The sequence below is a fragment of the Grus americana genome, chromosome 18 (genome assembly GCF_028858705.1).
Source record: "Grus americana isolate bGruAme1 chromosome 18, bGruAme1.mat, whole genome shotgun sequence".
Classification (NCBI taxonomy): domain Eukaryota; kingdom Metazoa; phylum Chordata; class Aves; order Gruiformes; family Gruidae; genus Grus; species Grus americana.
This window is the reverse complement of record NC_072869.1, coordinates 6,450,929-6,473,811: the sequence shown is the minus strand read 5'-3', so window position 1 is coordinate 6,473,811 and position 22,883 is coordinate 6,450,929. Positions and strand designations below refer to the sequence as shown.

Here is a 22,883-nt window from a genome sequence, read left to right as displayed (position 1 = left end):
GCTGCTTTGGGCATTCTAGGATAGGAAATCCATGCAATTCTGCTTTATATATGTTGAGCTTTAATCTTTCTTTCAGCTGTAGGAGTGATTAGAGCTTGTGTATATCCTCCAGGTAAAGAATCATACTTCTAGTATCAGCTCTTGATTTCATGGATGACACCCAGCTACACTGATAGTACCAAAAGAACTGTAATGTTTTTTTCAAAATACAGAACATGTTTCTAAAACATGCTGGTGCAAACATGTACCTTGTGCTATAGGATTTACACTAAATTCCTTTGCCTGTGATGCTACTGTGGTGCTACTTTGATGGAGTCAATTTATACCACATCACTGTGAAGAATTAAAAACAGGTATCAAAATATTTATTATTCTTTTAACCTCTTCCAATAACATATGGATTATTCTGGGTCCAATCAAAACAATTAAAAAATGGAATTACAGAAAATCGCTCAGAGTTTGAATTTGCACAACCCCTATTCTGTCATGAGAGAAAAGCCCCTAATGTCGCTGAGCAAGGGCCATGAAAGATGATTATGGCTGAACTACCAACCGTGGTAGTTTACATTGGTGGTACAAAAGCGGGTCTTGGTCACCAAGTCTGCATGCTAATTCCTCTTTGACATGTAAAAGGGGCTTTTCCAGCAGGGGAAAAAAGGTATTCATTGCCAAATTATTTCAAAGGCTCCTTAGGAATGTGATTCCTCCCCGTGGCTTTGGAACATCTCTGCTGTAATCTGGTTGGAGCTGCAGCTGCTCCCAGAGTCTAGGGAGCCAGGTGCACAACTGCCATCTGCTACTGCGGGGAGACAATAGGCTCCTTTGCCTTCTCTTCTCACTAGCACAGAAAACAGGATTTTATTCTTAATATTTAGCCTTTTTCTATGTAGCTGCAAAATAGACCTACCTGCCTCTTCATGTTTGAGGTCTGCTTATCTTTGCCTCACAGATTGGCTGGAGGAGGGATAGAGACAATCAGAATTTCACTTGTGCAACCAAGATGCTCACCTCAGTGCACGTAAACACACAGCAGCAGCTGAGTGGAGCCCAAACCAGGAGGTGTAACACCACACGCACGGCAGCCTCCAGCAACCCCAGAGCTGTTCAATGACCAGCATGCAAAGCCGCATGCTATGAGCTCTCAAATTCTAATGTTCCATCAATAACTCCATCAGGAAGCAGTATTTTGGTTAATAAGAATACGAGGCAACTGATCACTGACTTCTCTGAGCTTTGCATGCAAACCCTTTCCACAGGGCCTGCCTACGGCTCAACAGGCAACTTTATAAATTCTCCTGCTTCTGAAGCCCTCATTACTAACCTCTTATTTTGACTTATAAAATTGTATCCAAGTTTAGGTTTTCTCTTAAAAAAGAAGTCTCATTTGCTTGGCACTAGGCAAGAAAAGTTTCCAAGTTTCCTTTGAAAATTAAAAGAAGAAGTGGTTTGCTTGAGATAAATTCTCTAGATCTTGGCTCAGCTGCAGAAATAATTCCAGGAGAAACAGCTCCCTCCCCCCCCCAAATCTAACAACACTTGACAGTAGGAAAACAATTCAGTACAAACAGAAGCTTTGCAACTGCCAGGAATGAAATCCTGGCTTCACTGAAGAAAAAGAGACTTCTGCCATCGATTTCAGTGAAGCCAAGTTTTCTTTCCAGGTCATTTGAATCCATGTCTCACAGCTGGTTCCCCAGGTCTAGAAGCACCACAGAATGGCTTTTGGCAGTCGGATGTTACTAGAATACCCAGCGTCTGCCTGCTACTTTGGCCCATGAATTTCATCAAGTCAGAGCTGGTCTCAGGCAGAATCAGGCTGCAGTCTGCCAGTGCAGAGAAATTTCCTGTCCAGAAGAGGAGATTTTCAGGTTTGTGTGCACTACCAGTCTGCAGTCATGGCTGTTTGTGTCTGGGGTCCCAGTACAGCTTAGTCTGTTGATGAACAGAGCATCTGTGTGACACACAGCTTCTCTAAGGAACCACCAGCTTCCCTTATTTAAATAACAGTAAAGGTAAGCACAACTGCTCACAACTTAGGCATAAAAGAAGGAATGTCCTCTGTGAACATGGTAGGAGATTACAGCAGGCTTTATATTGAATAATTCTATAATCAGTAAGTGATTTTTCATTATGTTTTTCAGGAAGAGAAGTGGTTAGTATTAACCTAATAAAGTCAGTAAGTCTTCTATTTCTTTTAGCTCTTTATGGTATTAGAACCATTAACCGGTTTTACAGATATTAAAACTAAGTTTTTCAGAGGAGCCTGACGATACCATTGAACTTCAGGAGGCATTTGGCACACATTTTTTTTTTAAATCTAGCTAAAACATATGAATTTTTTGAGACTTAGAAGTCTTGAGAAATAGAGGCATCTCTTTTATCCTAAAAATAGAATTTTACAATATCCTAGAAGCATCAAATTATGAAGCATCAAGACAGACCTGATAAGTTCAATGGATGTTCTAAAAACTATAAGGAATATTTCCAGCATCATTGTTTCTCCTGCAGTATTTCCTCCTTTTGGACTTCTTTACATCTAATTCACAAACCTTTTTTCCATACTGATATAGTATCCTTCTTCGTATGAGAAAAACCCCCACCCTGACCTGTGTGCAGTGAATAACACTAGATCTTTCCAATCACTTAAAGATGTTCAATAGTTTTCTTTCCTTTGTAATCTTTGCTTGACATTAAAAACACTGTCCCATTGTTCTGCAACAAAAAGTACATTCAGGATATTCATGTGTACATAGATACTCTTTGCCAGAATGTTCACCTTGTGATTTCCCTATATCGAATACTATGAGGAATAAAAATAGTTTCGATAGTCTGTAGCTCAAAACCTATAAGATTTAAGGAAAGGTGGGTGGGTGATCAAGCTACTAATGCAAGAGCCTGGAATGACTGTGTGTTTTGAATTGGTATGGATTTTTTGTTGCTACCTCTCAAGCTCAGAAGCTGTTTCACATTTTAAAGTGTTGTCTTTTAATTAAGTTAGGACAGGTTTTGTATTTTTTGGAAACCTCTCAGAAAACAGGATTTGGAAAGATCTCTTGAGTTTTCATGTTAGGAAGTTTATCAAAAGTAATTTTTTCTTCGTATTCTGTTTTGTTAGATAAATTATTGTAGATGATCTTGCCAAATCATGTATTTTCTGCTCCATAGTTTGCAACAGAAATAGCCATTTATCGTACCAAGGCTTTCACATTTAATGTAGTCAGATTCAGTGCTTCTCTGGTCCTCCCCCTTCTCATTCACTCTTTTGCCTGTGATTTCTGTTTAGACCTGTTTAGACCTGAATTAATAAGCATAAAGAAAAGAAAACAGAAAAGTACCTTGTCCAAATCTGCAGTTACCACTTACAGCCTAGCTTTGGCTGCCAAAAACATGAGGTGCTGCTGGAGAGTCCTTGAAATCCATTAGGATTTCTGCAACTCTTAGTGAGTTTAGATGGTTTAGATGAGTTCAGACACTAGGGTGATAGGTGGCTGCAGAGCTACAAATAGAGTACTGTGCAGTGAGAGTTGTTTCTGTTCATTTAGCCATCATTGACTCAAGATTTGGACATTCAAGGGAGCAAGCTACTCAGCTGCCATTGAATTTCAATTAGAAAATGGTACCCAGCTCCAGCAGGGACTTTTGACCCAGCTCAGCCTGAACTGTTAGGACCAAATCCAATGAGTGGTCAACCACGTATCGGCTGCTCTGGAAGCTCTAAGCACCTCTCTGAATCCTCGAGTGCCTTTTAATGTGCTCCTTCACATGGACCTGCAGAGAGGTGGAATCAGCTGCCTTTATTTACTGAGCTCCCTGAAGGAATTTGTGAATGAACTGCATTAAGAAGCTGCTGATGCCTTGTGGGAAATCTCTGAAACACATTTTGTTTGGAATCGATTCCTTACGTGCCCTGTAGCATATTTTCTCTGTCTCTTTTCTTTTGCACTGGAATCCTTATGAGAAAAGTTGTTGCCTTATTTGGGGCAAGATTTCCATTACTGTCTCATCTCAGACTGAATTTCCATGTTTAAGTATATGCTGTTTGAAGCAGCAATTAATGCAAACTCTATTCCCCAGAAAGAAGAGGTTGGGATTTTTTCTCAGGGAGGATAAACGGAAAAAAAGGGAGAAGCTTGTATTCGCTTAAAAATTCTGTTAGCTTGCCTGATGAGGGTGCAAGAGAGACATAAGAGAACGAGGAGAAATCTTATTCCTTTCCTTGTAGATCCTAGCTAGGAGTTTTCTAAACAGGTTTTTGGTACTGCTCAGGATGACCTGAGAGGGTTTGAAAGTAAGGCTGTATATTGCAGTATTGAAGTATGTGGCATTATTTAATTTATTTTAGTTTTTTACAACACAGCATAGCACAGTAAGTGCATTAGACATTTTGGGATTCTACCATCTCGCATTTCACTGCTGTCATCTTGGTTTGTCAGCAAAACAATGTTTTAGTAAGAATGAGCCAAGAATATTGAACGGGATCCAGCATCCTAACTGAATTTTTCCTTTTTCATGTGACTACAAATGCTACGGATATGGCCAGACAAGCTATGTCTTCAAATATACATAAGCAAGTGTATTTTGCTTAGATTATATTTTGAATTACTGCCAGAAAATATTAGTCCTCCTCAGTGTAAGGTGGCAGAGGAATCAAGTGCACAGAGCCCACAGAAGGGTTTATGCATCGTCTTAAGAGAGAAGTTGGGGTGCTTGTTTGGCAGTCACAGCCTCCAGAAGGGCTGCTCAGGAAAACTAAATCACTGATGTCGTAATTAAAGTTGATACAGAATCAGTAAGATACACTTAAATCTGGACTAAACCCTTAATAGTTAAAACTGCTTTTCAGGGGTGAAACAGTTTATAAGGAGTATAGAGAGATACAGAGGACTATGATTTCTTAAATTTTTGTTTTTAAGGGTAACAATGACAACTGAATAAAATAATAGCTATTCCATTACAAAGTTAGCCAGGTGCATATATTTCTGAAAATGAAATTTTAAAGCTGAAACAAAACCTTTCCTCACACAAAATACACAAAAGAACAATGATAATTTTTTAATGATGGAAATTATATTTTAGGATTAAATTCCAGTCTTAAATACAGCTAGATAATGCCAGTGATTTGGGACTGTGTGTAACTGAAAGGAAACAGATCATCTTCACTGATGGTTATTAGAGCAAATCCCAGGTGGTAGCAAAAGTAACAGCATTTGGCTCTTTGTAACTAAGGAGTCTAATAAAGAACTGCTTTATCCTGTATTTACTACACAGTTTCATAAAGCTGAACTGAAATGTCTAGTAGCTTTACGTTTGTTCAAAAATACCACACGATATTTAAATGTGTGTTACTGGGACTAACCTGCTCTTGTTGCCCAATACTGTACAATAGCTCCCATTGGAGCTGCGATTGAAATAAGATCATTTTCTAAAATAAATGAAGAAAAAAATGCATAACAAACATTAAAGCATAAGAAGCTAAACAGTTCTTATTGTTGGAATATTACCTGTATAGGTGATTACCCAAGCATTTAGAGATTTATGCCTTCATTATGAAATTGCTCAGTACCTTGAGTGTTACTCTGTGTTTAATAATGAATGCCTAAAGCCACTGGGGGACCTATTTGCACAGCTACTGCAGTGATTTTTACCCCATCCTGGTTTTATAAGGAACTTCAGTGTTGGAAGCACATGCTGTTCAGATAGGCTGAAGTACAGCAGCACCAAGTTCAGAAAAATCTTATTTTCCAAAAGCTACATTTAATCCCTTTTTAGCCAGTGATTTCAGTTTTCACTGAGAGCTTATGCTGAAAATATTTACCATTTTCAAACCATTACATTGTAAAAGTGTAAATGACAATTTTGAATCATTAATTTGCAATTAATTCAAGCTTTTAATTTCAGTTTTTTAAAAGGCTAATAGGCTCCAGTGACCATAAACACTAATTTTATTTATACATGTATGTCAGCGCCTTTCCAGAACATGGCAAGTGCAAGGACCTCATCATCTACAATCAACACAGAAGAATAAAAACAAGCACTCCCCTGGTACTGAGAATATACTAATAATTTAATCTTTTAAAAATATTTCTTTCATTAATAGAAAGGCAGATTGTAGAAACAAAAATATGGACGCAAAATTAGTGTGACACTAAAAAAGATTGTAAAAAGGGCAGAGAAAATGTCACCTTTGGTTTAAGTGCACAAAGGGGATGAGAGAGGGACCAGTGGAAGCAGTTGCAGCCCCCTGAGGACAGCCCTGCGCTACCTGCGGCCACCCCTACGCCGTTATTTGCTGTAAATAGCTGCTTGATGCCTTTTGCATACTTGGGTCTCCTTTCTGCTTCTGAGATGTTTAGACTTTTTATTGGCTTCCTTCAGTCTGTGCAGTACTTTTTGTACTAAATACAAAGTCCTGGCCGGCTCTGCACTCCTCTCTGCTTGATCCAGCTGTTGTTGAGCACCTGGGGAACAATTCCTTGCTTTATTCTTGATATATGTGCTGAACAACTGGGAAATCTCCAGTGAGTGCCAGAACTTCAAATGGTCTGTGCTGGGGCTGGTACGCTCAATCTTTGTCCTGCTTTCACCACTGCAAGTTAGCTGAAGCTTCTCTGTCTGAGCCAAGAAGGTCCATCCGTTTCCTATGTGACTGCCACCTACATGGCTGAGGACCCAAAGAGCTGCCTAGTTCAGTGGTTCACTGAACAAACTTTGTAACTCTGGACAAGCCCAAATCTGGTGCAAATCCAAAAATTACATCACTTTGGTACCTTCCTCCTCCCCCTGGAAGCAGCAGTTAACAAGGTAGACCAGTGAAGATCTCCCTTTGCATTGATAGTGGTTGCTTCATGCTCGTTGTGAAACAGTATTAACACTTTTGCAGCGCTGTCCTACAATGCAGGCATTACTGCAGATTTTTGCACAAAATTGAAGTGTAAAATTTTTAGAAATGTTTTAATGACTTTGAAACAAAGCTTGTTTCTCAAAAATACCTGGGAGGTACATGCAGCTAGGGCTGACCAAGCACCTGTTTGTGTTTTTTACGTATTGCTTCCATAAGCACGTCAGAGTGTTGTCAGGCAAATCCTCCAGCATCCTCACTGTCTGGTGGCTCCAAACTGCACATACAGTGGAACATATTCAAGATCAGTGTAAATACACTAAACTGAGAAAAATTACACCGGCAATTATTTCTGTCCTTTCAGTCGGCTTTTTACTACCTTTTGCGTGATTCGCGCTTTTATTTTGGTTTTACATTTTCAGGTATTTTTTTTTCATGACTGATTTAATCTTCTATTTTAGAAAAAATGTAATGGCAACGTGATTTTTAAGGTTATACAAAACTACACATGGTGAGAAGCCAGAAAGAAAACATCTTAAATTACCATCTCACTTTTGAGTCCTGAATATTGCCTTCAGTCAGAAGCGCTAAGCCATTGGCTTATATTTTTTAAGTAAGTGTCTTGGAGAAGGTCTTCACAGAAGAATAGTTTACAAATCTTTTACTGATTATTTATGATAAATGTTTAGTGACTTTTATCTCAGCAGGAAACTCACTTTAACAGTTACTGTGGCACAATGTAAAATAATATTACAGTTTGCTGACACTAATTTATCTTGATTATTCTAATGATTTTATATTTTTATTGGTGCACTGGATTGCAAAAAAATGCAGTATAATTTAATTTTTACCATCATATGTGGAGAAATCACTGGAGGCATTAAAATGATGAAAGAAGAGTTATGCTAATACCACAAAAAAGGATGCAAAAATGATTTATGTTACTTTCTTCTCCTATTTGCAGTTCATTAAGTCACTGTCTTCTTGTAATGACCAAGTGAAAATTAAAGTACTTCAGAGAAGAACTTTAGGTTCAAGCATCATTAGAGGAAGAGAAATGGGTTCTTTGATGAACTTGACTGCAGAAATCTATAGAGCACAACTTAATCAGACTGCACATTGATCTTTGATGCTACAAGGCAGACCTAAGATTGAACAAATCTTTTTAATGCATATTTTTCCTTTTAAAAGTAGAATATGATGCATGAGAATGATTTATATTTAATATACTTCAAGTTTATAAGGTATAAGGGTACACTGCACTTTCTGTTTTACTCACTGCAAACTGGTATCTAGAAAAGGTACCTATAAGGTGGTATATTTCCTTATACATTCTATACATCTATGACTCTGGGAAATGGCATATTGTTTCTTTAGTAATGAACTCCCAATTCACTCAAAGTGCATAATTTACATTCCTTTGAAACACGAACCATGAGTTACAGTTAGCAGATAACTGTAGATGGTCAAAATATCATAAACCTATTTGCTGTCTCTCCCCCAAGAAGATTTTTTAACTACTTAATTAGATAGTAGATTGAATTCAACTCAGATATTTGTAATGCCTCTGATTTTGTAATTCAGTCCTCTGGAAAGAATAATGTGGGGTAGCATGCAACACTGTGGTGGAGTGTTGTAGTGATTCTGCTCCAACAACTCCTATTAGTGTTCAGTAGAAAAACGCCTAACTTCTACATTCCAAAAGGAATACAGAAGGTTGAAATGTGAATCTAAAAGGTTTAAAGGTTTTAAGGTTTTCTCCCTTTCTGAAATAACAAAGATTAATACATCTTCTCTTTCTAAAATTATCATAAAACTTTGTGATAATAAGTCATAACATATGCCCCATACTTAATACATGGTAGTAACTCACAGGTTTATATATGCTTTCTTCCAGAAAGATCCTGTAGTACTACTCATATCTAAAGAAGTGGTATTCTAGAGCCATATTTCACATCTTCCACTTACAAAAATAAGATGTGCTAAACAAGCGATAACCAATTTTAACATGTTTAAATTTCTTTTGGAGTTCAGAGGTTAACCCACTTTGAAAATTGTGTCACTACTCCAATTTCCTTTTTCTTTTTTTTTTATAGTGGGTGTCAGAGTAGATACGGAAGTTGGAGCCAAATGCATTGCTCCTATACGTCACTGTAAAAGAGCTGTACCAGGACAGGATGGAGCTTTCTAAGCCTCCAGTACTTCATTCCAATTACGTGTCATGGTCAAGAACCTTCCTTGAGTCGTCAACTCAGAGGAAAAATCGTCCAGTACTTAAGTAATTTCTAAAGGATATTCTGATATTCTTCCTTTCCTCCTATGAAACTGTTATTTCTTGCTGGCCAGATAAACACACAGGAAATTAAATAACCACTTCTAAAATTACCAACTCCTATTTTAGTTTCAACTTCTCTGATTTCCCCTGTTTTATTTGTTGCTGAACATGCCTATTTGACAGAGCAATCCCTTCTCAGCGTAAACCAATACCGTCTTGGCAACAAAGCTGCTAGGTATTAAATATAGGATGATGGAGATAATTTTTAATCAGGTTAATGTGCTTTAATTACTATAAATTAGATTTTATTTCTCTAAGCAAGCAAACGGTATTATTTGGGCTATTTAAAACACGAACTCTTTGAACAGTCTGTTATTTAGAAAACCGATATAGATTTTCAACAAAAGTACATCATTGTTCTTGATGTGCTGGTAACTTTATGCATTGAGTACCATTTTTCCAAGAAATAAGTCTTGCAAATCCCATGAAATTGAATTTAAATGCTCATCGATACTAAGCCTCCTAAAATCATAGAGAAACAAAGATCAAGCATGAACAAATAGCAAAAGTGACCTAGTCGTATGAAAAATTCAGTCCTTAAAACAGCAAGCACTGCCTGGGAACCACCCCTCTTCTGTGTTTTTAGTGGATTAAGTACTGTAAGCAGCACACTACCACCGAGTCCTGCAGTTAGAGTCACTTGGCTGGATCTTTGCACCAGTGTAACCTCTTTTAATTTTATCTGAGTTCAGAAAATGCACTCCATAGGACAGATTTATGTGCCAGTGAAGCCACATTTAATGAGCAAAGTGGTTTTATCTAGAATCATCTCAACAGCTGCAATTTTGGACAACGTGAAAACACTTTGCAAATGGCATTACTGATCTGCCAGTGACACATTTTACCCAGAAATATCCTACACTTAGTGTTTTTTCTCCAAATCAGATGTTGAAAATAGATTTTTTTTTTTCTCAAAATGGGTATCCAGAGCTTTCCCAAATACAAAACTAACTAAGCCTGCTCTTAATTTCAAGCTAGGAGGCACATAATAGACACGAAACATAAATCCCATGTGCGATGGGTTTGTGTGACAGAAGGCATAACAAACACCGTATCACAGTTTAATAGAGATATCAAATGGAAAGGTTTCATATCTAGATAATGCGGAATCTTGATCTGTGGCAAACAAAATTTTGTTTTCTAGATAACGTAATGATAAGCCTAGGTTTCATGCACTCTGTTTCACTTTGTATATGAAAACAACGGATAAGCACTCTGAAGGTATAGAAAAAAGAATGCCCTCGCAGCTTTCCTCACTGTTCAAGGCTGTTCTGGACTTACATATATTTGGCATTGTGCATTATTAACTGAACCTTTGGAATACAAACAGGATGGGAGCAGAGAAAACTTTAAAGCTCTTACATCATTTAAAACCAAATGTGTGTAAAAATAGAAGTGCAGAGATGGACAAAAAGTGATTCATAAATTGAGAAATGACTCCTAAGTTGCTTGATTTTTGCCTGGATTCTGATAATCAGTAGTGTTGTCCTTGCTTCCCACCTTCTCCCTTGACTCCCCTCTTGGCTTGTGGGAGTAAAGTAAAAGTTATATGAAACCCCTCCATTTACAGTAAGTCTGAGGATGTGAAAACTTTGGAAAACTTTTCCAACTTGTTGTGTAAGTCTCCTAAGATGAAGTGAATTTCTAAGAGGCAGAAAGGGTCAGCAGAGACACTGAAGTACAGCAGGTTTAGGAGCTCTGCTATTAAGAGATTATATGGATGGTCTTTGCCTTTGGTGGATGCTGGTATTGTTGGCACTATTGCTGCTAGTTGGACCAGATTTAGTGGCATCACGGTTACTGAGGTGAATGCAGGAGGCCCAGGAAAAAAATCTGGCTATCTGAATGTACTTTTTTATTTTGACTTTGGCAATGATGCACGGAGGAGTATCTGGAGTATTTAATATCCAGGCAGGAGAGCATGTGAAATCAATAGATAGATTTTAAGAGTATATCATGGACCTCTTGTATGTTTTCTATCAATCAAGCATGTTTAAATATTAAACCCTTCACTATCTTGGGAGAACTGTATCTCTGCCTTACAAGCCCTTGCTGTGATCCTACGATTCTATTTCACTGTTGTGAGTGACAATGACAAAACCTGCCACTATCCTTCTGCCTCCTTCCATCGCGGTCTGTTTGTATCTCTCTGTAACATTTATTTATGACTGCTGCTTTGGTAACATATTTTCTGAATATTATTCTTGATCAACTGAATTTGAAAGAATACAATATTTGTATTGCATAATAAAAGAGAGGATAATTTTTATAGGTTTTATATGTTAGGTAATCAGCTTCACAGATGATCAAAGATTAACTTTAAATGGATGCTGCTAAGAAAGATCTTCAGTCTTAAATCAGCTTTTCTGCTTTAAACCTTTCTCTTTAATCCTCAGCTTCAAGTAATTTTATAAATAGATAAAATTGGAAAATCTTTTAAACTACAGAAGTATAATATAATCAGATGAGCCTCAATGCTATCTTTTCTTTACTTGAGGTAAGTGTAAGAAAACATAAATTCTTTGTCTTATAAGCTGCACTGTACATCAGCAATGACATAAAATTATTAATAACCAAAACCTGGATCATTTTAAAAAAACAAACTAAATCAACATAAGTCCTTTCTCCTAGTTACGTAATATTTCAGAGTTGTTTCTATGTCAGGATTTAAAACCAGGCTGTATCGTAACACCAGCACCTACCAGCACACGTGTGCAGCTCAGGGAGTCATTCCAGCAGCAAGAACCATCTCGGGGCTGCACGGATGCTGCACTGTGCGGTACGGTTGTGCAGGCAACCGCTCAGGCCCAAAGGCTGGAAGGTGCAATAGCACAGACAACCAGTTGCAACAATTACCTTGTATGTGGTCTAAACGCTTCTGCGGTTACATAAATATCAGCCACAGGAAGGCTAAAAGATTGTTCTGAGAAAACAGTTTCTCTCATTTGGTTTTTTCACTTTATTCAGACGTTAGGGCCCAGAGTCATCTTGCCTTATTTTTGCTGTTTAATACCTAATTATCTTGTTTTAAACTAACAGTCTTGTCTACCACTATCCTTAGGGGAGAGCGAGGGGTGCCTACAGAGAATAATTCACTCACCTGTCTTTGATGGCTATGTTACAGTAGGATGAATTACCTCTGGAAATGCCCATCTTTCTGCATTGATGTAGCCTAAATGAAACTCGATGGTTACAGTTACAGGAGATGAATCCCACTTTAGGAATCAGATCATTAACTCACTTGCACGAGTACAAATCTAGAGTACTCCGAACAGCGTTGCTCAATTTATGCTGTGTGACCCAAGCCAATCCAAACCTTAGTATGCTTCAATCAACTTGAAATATACAGCTTTGATATACCAGTTTTGATATGAAAACATTTCCTGAGATCCTTGCCAATTTGTGCAGTTTCATATTCAGAATAATGAATAATAAAAGCAGTAACAGTAAAATTCTATCACTACTGCAAAAAAATCCGCATACAATGAGAGAAACTGATTGCAAGAAGTGTTAAATGAAAAAAGTAACCAGGATTTGGAAAATATTTTATGCCAGTTTTAATTACTTTTAGCTTTGCTGACAGCAGGGTAAGTAAAAGATAAATAGTTTTCACAATAAAATGTGATCTTTAAATCTGCAGTATTCTTGTATATCAAATTGGTAGACCTGATTTTACTGATATTTAAATTGGGTTTGCAGTGATATCAGTCCACTAGTCTCAATGCAGTTACTCCTGATTTGTACGAGTGTAAGTGAGAATACAATCCTACGCGCTTCTTTGTTTTGACAGTATGCATGTATTTCCATGCAATTTAAATAATCAAATCCCCTTTCGTCCTTATGCGTTGGTCACATCTCATGAAGTCAGTGAATACTTCACAACTCCAGTAAACAGCAGAAAAGGCATTTAGAAGAAAAACTACACATAATCATTAAAAAGACAGAGCATAAAAAACTACCAGAGCTGCAGGGCAGCAGTAATATTCACAGACAAACTCTACATTTGTATTCAGCAATAAAAATAAAACCAGATAGAAACTGTCACATCCTGTGCTATGTAGGCTAGACCTGCAAAAAACAGACTTGAAAGCAATGCATATAGATGGTTATAAACTGCTTTGGGAATGTCATTAATAAAAACAAATATTGCTCTGAAAAATGCTAGAGAGCCCACTTGAATATTTTTGGTTAACCCATTCAAGATGAATGTTACAAGACCTGTGTTACCAGGAAGAACGAGTAAAGTAGGGTTGAGAGAAATTTCTGACCGAAAAATAAACGCATTCTCTTGTGTATAACAGACACCAACATGCACCAGCACGTTTATGAAGACACCTCCTCTTGCAGCAACCATTGATTGGTATAGTGAGAGAGCAACGAAATATTTTAACTGAGTCTTTTTAACCTCATGTAATAACAAAGTTAAGGAGCATCACTGACAAGCAAAGCAAAGGAACAGGGGCTTCCTGTCAAGGCCTCGATGACTTTCATATTCTCTCCAAGTACTTTGGGTCCATCAGGAAAAAAGATCAGTTGGCAAGGCTTCTTCAGGATGGCTCCTCATAGAACACTTTGTCCAGCTCAGTTTTGAGACTCTCAAGCAAGAAGAGAACCTACTGTTTCACATGGGAGACTCCTTCATAGTCTCACTGTTGGAAAGATTTTCCTGATATTCAGCTCCAATTTTCTATTAATTTCTTCCCATAACTCTAGGTATATGGTACTTATGGCTCAGCAGTGTAATCCAGGATCACAGTCTTGGTCTTTCCTTTTACAATTTTACTGCCTTTTTATAATTAACAACCTGCAAAATTCTCTAAGGAGATACTCAATTTGCCTATTGCAAAAGAAAAGACATTTCAATGCCCTGGGATTGTTACCTGAGGCAAGATAACCTGTTATATATTACTCCTCTGAGTAGGAATATACTGATAGGCACAGGATCTGCTATCCTGCCTCTATAACTCTGCCCATGGGTAGCATGAATTTTTTGCTATAATACACATCTAGGGCTAAATTGGACTCTGGTTCCCCTTTTCAGAGCTGTGGGTGAACATCGTAGAAACAAAGCAGCAGTACTTGGAGCTATTGGGATGATTCAGAGCAGACAAGTAACATTTTGATTTTACTTTAACCTGAATCAGCATTTGAATCAAACTCAGGTGCTCAGAAAGTTTTAAATCCCCCCCCATGGCTTTTAATGTAGGCTTTTTTTTTATCTTGTACCATCCATCTAGTGTCAACAGATGCAATCCACAGAAGCACTAAAGGTGCCATGGCAGCTAGTTTAAGTTATTCCTAGTGTTTGCAAAATATGTTGGACTATAAGGAAATACAAACAAAAGCAGAATGTTAGTAATTATTCATTCTGCTGGCAAGGTGTATAAGTCCGGCATTGAAAATGAACAAAGAGCTGTAAAGATTCTTTTGCAGAACTAATAAGTTTTTCTGAAGTTCTCCATTATCAGGAATAAATTTGTACTAGTTGGTTTCTCTGGTGACTAAGCAAGTCTACACCATGTCACATTTGTCTCACTGACCCTTTACACACCGCTCCCATTTTTATCCTTTCCTTGAACAACAAAGTATTCCTTAATAGAATCCTAGATTAATTATTAATGCTAGTATTTATATTAGTAAATAAAAGTGGAAATCTGGTCTCCTCTTTTCAGACCTAACATTTTTACTCTAACACTAAACCTGTGGTACTGTAGCACTTTATCCATTAAAGTTTAATATGGTTCCAGTGCATGTTTCAAGCATTCCTTACTCAGCCATACTAAAAAGCAAATAAGACAACTAAGCTTAAAAATAAAAATCCAGTTCTTGTTAAACTAAAAGCAAAGGAAAATGTCAGTGAAGATGAGCTACACTTTTTGCTTATTAAATCTAGACAGAGTTTGATTTTAACCCATTAGACTTTGACCTGTTTCATTCGGATGATTTGGTTTGGGGCCAATTTCTAACTCACGGTAGAAGCCTGAAATAGAAAAATCTACAGATTCATCCAGACAAAATATTGTCACTCTACTTTCCAAGCTCCTAACCTGCGTGCTTCATCAGCAGTTTATTTCCTACTGAATCTTCTCAACACTGCAGTTATTCTCCACTGTAAAACTTTACTGCCAGGTTTGAGGATGTCAGCCAGTCAAGCTGAAGCCCCAAGCAGGGCTGCCCTCCAGCCTGCGCACACTCCTACTGATGCATCTTCTTCCCTTTCCCATTCCGCCCCCAGAAAAGCACTGGCGTCAGGCATCAACGCTCTTCAGGACAATAAACAGTATTATTGCTTTGCTGCTTATATTTTACAACTCAGTGGAGCAGGTGCAACCTGAAAACAATGCTGCTTTATCGTGGGGAGTTATAGCACTTGCTGTTTTTCAGTTTTGTTATCTCAACTAATTTGCTTCAAAGATGCAGGATGAAACAGAAGGAGCAAGCAGAGCTGAGAAATATTTGACTATTTTAACCCTCATGAGAAGGTAGATGACCCCACTTTAGGAATTTCTGAGACAGATCCAAGATGAGTATCTCAAAATGTCCTCCTATCAAAAACCCAATCATTCGTAACATTTCAGGCTCAAAAGAGACTGAAGGACAGGCCCTGTGTTTGTTACTTGTGAGAGGGAATTGGGGGAAATTATGTGAAAATAGTTTTGCTCGTGTATTTCCCTCTTTCAGCCATGACTCCAAAAGAGACAATGTGACCCTTAGGTGTTATTCAGCCTTCCCAGGATATGTTTGGGTTGTTTCCAGGTGAGAACGCTTCCAGAATACCAAGCTGAAACATCTAGGTGTTCTTTCGCTTTGTCTTAAGAGAAGTTATGAGAATCAAATTAGGACAAGAAGCAGCATATCTAAGGAGCTTGACTGCATGACTATTTGCGAAAACTGCCCCAATATTGCTGTACTTCTGTAAATCTCCATTATACAATCCTTGAACCTTTTTTTTTAAATTTTTAATGATGTGTTTGTGGTCTCCACAAAGCAGCTGCTCACTATTTGTGTTTCTGTTGTGTCTAGGGACTGCTAACGTAGATTGGGCATCACCGCTATTGAGCCAGGTGCTATGAAATATGTAAAGCTATTTCCCAAAGAGACTGCTTCCATTATGCTTTTTTTTAAACAACTGTTAAAATCCTTCCTGTAGCCGTCTGCCATCTCGGCTCGCTCTGGAAATACATTTCTCAAACTGATGCTTGAGACTGCTTTAAGGAATGCTAGCAGCATACAGATGAGCACAAAGAACAGTGGACAAAGGCCACAGAACTGAAAATTTTGCTTTTACTTCTAGTAGTATAAATCTGGAGTAATCTTAATGTCTGTACCACATGCACTGAGAAATATCTGACTCTCTTTGCTTTGGGTACTCATCTCTGCTCCTCTCTCCTTCTTGACCACATCAGCCCAGACTCTGATATCAGCAATACTGCTACTGAGATTACTTTGACTTTACAGCACTGCAAAAACTGAGATCAAGTTCAACTCTTTTTTAATGGGTTTTTATGTTGGATACTCTGTGAATATATACATAAGCTGTACCTATACAAATGCATAGAAGAGCATCCCAATATAAATATATACTGAAAAATAACCTTGATAAGAACAGACTAGCTATCTTAGGAAGTATTGGTAAAGACAATACATATAAATGATGCTATGGGCAAAACACATGGCTAAGTGTATGTAGCTTTTCAAACCAGTTACTAGAAACGCAGGCATCCTTTGTGAACACCTGCTTGGCTATTTGAAGAACATATCACAAAGAGTCTGATACAAATTTAGAAACTGGAAGGGGTACAGAGCAATGAGAGTTCACACAGGCAACATACATCCAGCTCCAGTGAGAAAAAATTATTTGTATAGCAAGCCATTGGATGAATCAGACTGTTGACATTTTTATCTGCAGAATTCCAATTAATTCTGCTCTTCATGGAGGAAATACTTGGGTTTAAAATGGACAAAAATAAGAATATTCACCTGATGCCTATCTGCTATGAGCATGGCAAACCCAAGGATGATACAACCCTGGCTTCAGCCTGTCAGTACCCCTCCAGACCAAGGCAGCTGCTGTTTCACCCTTCTAAGATTTTCCAGAATTCCTGGGAAGTTTTATGGTGCCAAACTTATATAGTGGTGTGTTTTATTTTTCCAACTCAGCTCTGAAAAGTTCCCAGCAATCTTGATTTCTCCTCTTTCTTTCTCTTTCTCTTTGGTGTTTTTTTGGTTTTTGGTTTTTGTTGGCTTTGTTGGTTTTGTTTCCCCTGGCATCATCACTTGTAATGTGGCAGCTGTGTAGTGTGTAAAGTCATGGGTTTATTTTCCTGATTTTTGTATAGGGCTGTGGGGACAATTCTGCCAAAGACGACAGTGATTTGCCACTACTGTCTCAGTGGCATGCCCTTGGCTTTTGAGTTATTACAGTACTGTCTCCCTTTTCCCATATAAATACGAGAAACTGTGTTTTGGCTTGGTTGGATTATAAGGAGTTGATCATGCAGGTAGAAAGGGATCCTTTCATCAGGACAGTTGTTACAGCTGATTACAATGGGCTCAGCTGCTATACAGGATGTCTGAAGTACTTGAGAAGACAGCGGTAGTAAGAAATGCATCTTGAATGTCGATCTATTCAGGTGGGAAATGTGCTACTAGTACTGTGTCACATTCTCAGATGTGAGATCTGATAATTTCCTACGTGGACACAGGGATTGAGAACTGGATTAAGTTTTACAAGTGGGTTACGCTCGCTAAGTTATCTACCAGTACCTGTGGTGGTCTGTTCTGGCAGTAGGAAGTTGTATTCCCCTTAGCTGGCTGAACATGATTACAGATCAGCAGTTGTCTTCCAGTTCTCAAAACGAATGGAGATAAGGGTAAGCCTCTTGTAAACTGCTGTTGCTGGCTCTGTAAGCTTCAGTGAAAATGGATGAAATTAAGGGGGGGAAAAAAGGACAATCATTCTGCAGATGAGTTTTCCTTTGAGCTTCTCCTGATGTTTCTTCATGCAGCAGATACAGATACAGCCCCATTGAAGCCTGAATGATGGGTTAAGGGTGGGTTAACAGTCCCTTTCTCCCAAATCTATCTGTCTACTGCTGCTTTTCCATAATTTCCCCTCTATTTTTTATAAGACCTCTGTTATATTTTCCTGCTTTCAAGGCCAGAATTCTAAAACCTGAATTGCTGATTAGGGAATAGCTTGCCTTTTGCAGATTTGTATTGTGTCTTTAACCTTGATCCAAGATGAAGACAGCAAAACCAGCCCCCGCAGTGAATGTTTAAAGTGCATTTCACTGCACCTGGCATAGAGTCTACACTTTTAAGCACTGAAGTGATTTTTGGATTACATAATGACAACTTTCTGCAAAGGCTGCACACAAGCACAGGTGGAGCAGGACACATATATAAAAGCTGTATAAAAGACTACTCTGCTAGTCAAACTTCTGCTGCGAGAGACAGTTGCGAATGCTGAGTTCAGTTCTCCAGAACACCAGCAGACCACTTCCATTAGGCACTCGTTCTTTTGTCAGTGTGCGTGGCCGTTTGAAATAGGTTTCTCTGTAGTTATCTGAAAACCCACTCTGCCTTTCCTGTTTGTCTGCATTTCCCTGTGCTGTATCTGTTCTCTCTATTTCTTTATAACCTTCTCATACGGAATATAAACACTCCCTTGACATTCTTCTCTTTATTTTACGGTTCCACTTTCTCTAGTCTGGAACATGCCTCTTGAACAACATATTTAGTACTGACATAGCTTGCACTGTATTTAACACAGAAAACTCCAAATCTGTCTTGTTATGAGATCACAGGAACAGTATGGCTATTTTTAAATGGGATAAAGTGGCTATGTGGGAATGTGCATCAGGTTCACCTATTTTAAACTGGAATATTAGGGAAAAGTACAAAAAGGACCGAATACGCTGTTCCAGAAATGCCTGTAGTTCCAAGAAGGCATGCCTGTAATTCTCTCTCTGATTAGCTAATCAGTCATTTGTCTACCAAAAAGACGCTGAGCATAAAACAATGTAGTCAGTGGTAGGACGAACAGAGAAGTGGAACAGGTTCTTATGGGAATACTCTAAAAACACAGATTTCTGGCATTCAAGACAGCTGCGAGAAAATAGGTTTGGTTTGTGAATGTTCAACAAAGCTGAAGTCTGTCAGCTCAGTAACATGACATGTTTAGCCCAAGCATTTCTAAATGAATCTGCACTGGGAATTTTTTAGCTTTGTATTAATTCAATGAACAATGTAAACTAATAGTGTCAGAGTAAAACTGTAGCTATATATCCCTGGATTTACATCAGTAAACGTCTATAGGGATTTCAAATAGGCTTAACTCATGTTATGGGGTTTAGAGGTTTTTTTTTCTAATTAGTCATGTATGGCCTGTATTTTAAACAGTTCTTCCCTGAATTTTAGAGATGTGAAATGGTTCCAACTCATTATGAACCTAAAGTACAGTCAGCATACTTTTCATATCTGAATAGAAATATCTCACGGTATCTTTTGAAATATTTACACTCCCTTGACAGCACAACTATTGATTTCTTAATCCTGTTAAAAAGAGGGTAGTGGCACAAAAGGCACGATATGTGCAAACATCTTGTTTCACAAGCACAGATGCTTAGTTTGTGTCAAATTATCTGTTGTTATATTGCAGGAAAATTACAGTTCTAGTGAAAGTCTGTAATATTGAGCAAAGCATTTGATTGAATTGTATTTATAGCTAACTATAACATGTTTCTGGGTCATGTCCCAATATTTCATTATTCATTTGACAAATGCATTGAAATAAATGCAATAATCTGTATAAGAAAGAAAAAGGTGGTTTGGGCCTTATATACTTCCATTAATCTTCTGCAAATCAAAATATGCTAGAGTTAATTGAGTTTTATTAATGTTGGATCCACCCTTTCCTAATCTACCCAGGGGAGTAGTTCTCCTAACATGTATAACCAGTGATGCCAAGTGTGTGGGGGGGAACCGTAAGCTAGACAAAATAAACATGCATATATTTTCCAGAAATTTCAAAAGCACACAGGAATTGTTGCCCTGACCATCAAAAGCTGCTAGTTCCTTGTACTTCCTAGACACATGAACAAATTACCATTTTCAGAAGTGCTTACATTTTGGCAACCTTCATTGTTCTGAAATCACAGGTGTTTAAAAAAAGAGTATTTATCAGTTGTTTTCCAAATACAGGGCCTAACCCCAGAAACACTCATGTGGGAAGAAAGGCTTATGGGATGATTTATCACACATACAAATTCGAAGCAACAAGCCTATTCTCTTTTGTCCAATTCATTATTTTTCATAGCATGAAACAAGGACATTTTGACAGGTGTAAATGTCCACCTCATCCAGGTGGGAGTGGAAGATGAGGCCCACCAGAGAAAAGCTACCTTACACGTAACATATAATAACCGCACTTGAAAGTAATATGTCTCTCTCCTGATAGAATAAGGAGTGACAAGATTTCCTTGCAAAACTTCCAACAGTCAGTTCTAATGCAGTAATGTAAGAAACAGTTTCTGCCATTTACCTTGTGCAGGATGCAAATTAACTCGAAATCCACTGCAGGTATTTAGACTGTGAAGTGAAGAAAGGAGGGGAGATAAAACAAAAGAGAAGAGCAGCCTTGAACTCCCACAGTGAAGCACAAACACTCTTCCAATTAAGCTATGCACTCTGAATTTCTGTAATATAAAGCTGCTCTGGGCTTCAGAAAAATTTGTTTGCATTCTCTCAAAACCCAGGCTGTATGCTTCATAGGCACCTGCCAGTCCCTAGCACTTAGGGAATACTATGAAAATGCATGTACAAAAAATAAGATGATGACAGTATTTTCTATGAAGTATGTCAATCCTGTCCATCTCAAACTCTTGCTGTGGGATGCTGGGTTGTGTGTATAAGCCCCATCTTACCTGCTGCTCCATCTGTGGTGCAGGTTTCATCCCCCTGCTGACACAGCCCGGTACAGAGATGTTTCAGCGTGGATAACTCTACAGCTACGTCTCTTTTAGTTCCCAGCTCCGAGCCAGGCATGCTGCCTGCGATGTCAGCTGTCACACCAGCACTTGGCAACATTTTGATGGTGACAATTGTTCCGCTAAGATGGGGTCTGACATTTATCCGTCGAGGAGGCTTCATGGGAAAGCTGTAAAGCCCTCTGGTGAGTTTTAAAATCTATCCACCTACACTGCAAGCAATTAATACTTAATCATCATAATCTGCTTGTAAAATAGGTAAGTGCTGTCATTTGCGCTTCCCATAATCCAGTCTAAACCACTTCCAGTGCTTTTAGATGCCAACCAAACAGCTCTGACAAAGCTGTGCTGAGTCTGGAAGACAGAATTCCCTCCTAGGTATGCAGGCAGGTCTCTCTTCACCTTCAAGCTGCTTCCTGCAAAGCACTTTGAAATTTATGCTCTCATGTCAGGGTAGGTACTGAATACAGACTCTCATGTCTGCTGCGCTCATTCCCTCTATTTTCCAAATATGGTACAGGAAAGTCGGGGTCAAACTAGATGCAAAATGCACTTTTCCAAATTATACACCGCACAAACAAGTGAAACTCCCACTTGCATCAAAAGGAGTTATGCTCACCTAAGCAAAGCTGTAATTTGGTTCCCCCATTCCAAAATATTCATCTCTTAAGCAGTATCTTTTTAGAGAAAAACACTGGTTTAGAAATCTGACAAAATAATAAAAATGCATGGGGAACTCAGTATAAAACATATTTGAAAATATTAATTTCTCTCTAGTTCACAATCAGGCAGCTTATTTACATAAAAAGTGTAAAATGAGCAATGGACAAATACAGGTTAAATAAAAAGCAGAATAAAAACCAATTTAAACCATACACCATATTCCTAACCACTTCAAAATCATATAAAGTAGAACTGCCTGATGAATCACCACAAAATTCCCATTTAAAAGAATGGATTTTTTCTCTATCTTCCCATGAAACTCTGACTTTATTCCTCTGAAAGTGCTTTAATGAACTCTATAAACTATTTGCTTGGCAGAAAACTATATAAAAATGAATCAGCAACAACATAGAAAAGGGAAAAGAAAATCTGCAAACTGCCAGAATGAATAGACTTGCTGCTGCTCAAGTAGAATATACACACCGGGACAAGGGTTGCTGGTACCTCAGCCCCTCACCATACCCCCGGTATGGTGGCTCTGAGAACCTTTAGAAATTCGCTCCTATGATGTCACCAATGTGTCTTAAAGGAGGACAGAGCAGCTTTGGTGACACCGTAATGCACTTCGCAGAGACGTTACTTGAACAATGAGCCATTGGGGATATCACTCGTTACAATTAAGGTGGAAGAACAGTAACAGGCTGGCCAAAGAAGTGCAGTGAATGGAAATTAAACAAAACAAAACAAAAAAATCCCCAAGTGCTATGATGACCAAAATATGTTGTTCTGAAGGAATTTATTCTAAGATGCAAGTTTCCAAGAAAGTGGAAAATATTCATGGGGAAAAAGCTTGCTTTTCATCAATGACCTTGAATGTCACTGCTGGTTACCCCTGGCAACAGCCAAAGAACAGCTGGGTTTCAATAAAAGGAAAATGCAAGGGAGAGCAAGGACCAATGTTGCCAGTGAGTTTAATTATCCACTTTCATGTTTGTATTAGTAATTGGTTTCTGGGGTGTTGGGTTTTTTTAATGTTTAATCCATACGGATGGTAATA

General features: G+C 38.2%; 1 protein-coding gene and 1 long non-coding RNA gene across 8 annotated transcripts in view; one reads left to right on the top strand and one right to left on the bottom strand.

Annotated features, from left to right (window-relative positions):
* The window catches only part of LOC129214698 (uncharacterized), a 177,843-nt gene extending 156,501 nt beyond the window's left edge, over window positions 1-21,342 (top strand). Inside the window, exon 5 of the long non-coding RNA XR_008579782.1 lies at window positions 21,200-21,342. This is a non-coding gene — a long non-coding RNA (uncharacterized LOC129214698). The remainder of the gene's footprint in view (window positions 1-21,199) is intronic.
* CA10 (carbonic anhydrase 10) overlaps window positions 1-22,883 on the bottom strand; it is a 206,739-nt gene that overhangs the window by 77,817 nt on the left and 106,039 nt on the right. The window lies entirely within an intron of this gene.